This window comes from Alosa pseudoharengus, unplaced genomic scaffold (assembly GCF_046254945.1).
Source record: "Alosa pseudoharengus isolate Yale_2024_CS ecotype anadromous, Long Island Sound unplaced genomic scaffold, YU_APseudo_1.1 YU_APseudo_1.1_scf_12, whole genome shotgun sequence".
In the NCBI taxonomy this organism is placed as follows: domain Eukaryota; kingdom Metazoa; phylum Chordata; class Actinopteri; order Clupeiformes; family Clupeidae; genus Alosa; species Alosa pseudoharengus.
The window spans coordinates 3,535,727-3,538,226 of NW_027468587.1; positions in this window are offsets into that span (position 1 = coordinate 3,535,727).

Sequence of the window (2,500 nt, forward strand, 5' to 3'; positions counted from 1 at the left end):
AAAATAGAGATAGAGAGAGGGGTGTAAAAATAGAGATAGAGAGAGAGAGGGGTGTAAATGTACAAAATGCTTTGCTGAAGGAAATGTCTTTTTAATGAGGGAGAATGAAAGTAGTGCAAGTGGTGTGTATGTGTGTGTGTGTGTGTATGTGTATGTGTGTGTGTTTGCGTGTGTGCATTCAGATGTGCAGGACCATAACCAGCTAAAACGTCACCATGACCTTGGTCATTTTTTCCGAGGCAGACGATGCATTTTGAGAGTCGGACGAAGTGATAAAAAAACGGTCTGATGCATGCAGGCCCCGCTTACACTCTGCACACACTAACCCTGATTACAGGCCTGCATGTGTTGCACTGATTATAGGGCATGCTTTGATTTTCTGGGTCAGTGTTTGGGTGCAGGGGCACACGAGCATGCATTATGTGTTTGTGTGTGTGTGTGTGTGTGTGTGTGTGTGTGTGTGTGTGTATGTGTGTGTGTGTGTGTGTGTGTGTGTGTTTGTGTGTGTGCGTGTGTGTGTGTGTGTGTGTGTGTCTGTGTGTATGCGTGCGTGCCTGTGTGTATGCGTGTGTGACTGCGTGTGTATGTGTGTGTGTGTGTGTCTGTGAGTGTGTGTGAAGCCATGTTGGTGTGTGTTAATGAATGCAATATTTATAAACTGAGGGCTCTCTCTCTCTCTGTACAGGTGCATACGTACACACAGACTTCAAAGAGGGCATGAGCCGCTGCCCTGACTCTTCCAGGAGGAAAAGCCCTTTTTACTGGAGTGCTTTTTCAAAAGTACATATTCCTGTTTGCACACAGTCTCCCTGTCAAAAAATATTGATTCAACTGAAAACCTAAATATGAAGGTCGGGACATTAGACGTGTTGCGTTCGGTGTCCTCTCTACTTCCCTCCCTCCACGTCTCTTGTGCAATGGCGAGCACACGGCCAGTCACGGCCAGCAGTCACGTCGGGCGGACAGGCAGCCCCTCTCAGCACCCTCTCCACGTCCTGCCCAGTTGTGTTTCTTGGCTTGTGTGGAGGTGAGTGGTGATCAACGGATAACTAAACTAGCAGTGCCTCGAATTTACAGCTAACAAGACCAAAACAAATAGTGAACATTTTTTTTTTACTACTTTTGCCTTTGTTTTTGCTTACTAATTATTCTTTATTTGTAAATGATTTTACCTTGTGTTTTATGTTTTCTTTTTATTATGATCTTTACCTTTTAACTATTCTTTGACTATATTGCCCTTCTATGCTTTTATTTGTTATTATTGTTTGGTTTTGTTTATGTAAAGCACATTGAATGACCTCTGTGTATGAAATGCGCTATATAAATAAACTTGACTTGAACATGATTCTGGCTAAAGTAGCTTAAACGAACGAGCTACAATCTAATAGCTAAAATGTTAGCTCCCCCTCTCACACTTTTGGCCCCATTAAAGAAAATTAAAGTTCTCAAACATACAGGCTGATTTTATTTACTTAAGGGGTGATACAGCAGGTGAATACAGTGAAATTTGTATCTAAAGCCATCTAAACAAAGCCATCACCATCATCATATTGATATGCAATGAAGAAAGAATGAACATACACAATACAAGAACAGGGTAGTCTCATACAACACACGGGGATAAACACATGAGGTACAACCAAAGAAAGACTACACATGCTAACACATACACAACAAGGTAAACGCAATTACACCTACAAAAACCGACATTACACAAACCAACATTCAAACACACTGCATTATGGGAGCTGACAGCAGCAAGTCCAACACACCGACGCTACAATGAAGACCTTTGTGTCTCTGTGAACTGATTTTTCTGTAGAAATCTGTTGAACAGGCTGTTACATATGTGCATGAATGTGAAGGTATTTTAATAAATTGGTTAGTCAGATATTTGCTAGCCTATATTATCCATTTGCTTTAAATATTTTTTTATTTGGAAAATTATGAAAAGTGCCCTTTTTTTCACTTGAGCTCCTTCCCCCAAAAAACTCTGTGCACGTCCCTGTCTCTCTCTGTGTGTGTGTGTGTGTGTGTCTCTCTGTGTCTGTGTGTCTATCTGTCTGTGTTGTTTGTCTGTGTGTGTCCATGTCTGTGTGTATATGTAGATGAGTGTGAGTGTGCATTGATCAAATTTATTTCTGGGGTGGGTGGGAGTATTGGTCCTTTTATGGCGTTGTACAGTTGTGTATTTGGGTGAATGCATGTCTATGAGACAGAGAGAGAGAGAGAATGCAAGAGAGAGAAAGTGTGTGTGAGAGAGAGAGAGCAAGAGAGCAAGAGAGAGAAAGTGTGTGTGAGAGAGAGAGAGCAAGAGAGAGTAAAAGGAGAGAGAGAAAGAGTGCAAGAGAGAGAGAGCAAGAGAGTAAAGGGAGAGAGGGGCTTTTGCTTGTGGTCTGTGTCTGTAGAGATAACAGGATTAACGTTCCCCTGACACCCAGTATACAACAGGGATGGAGAGAGAGGGGGAACATGGAGGAGAGACGACATAAGTGACACG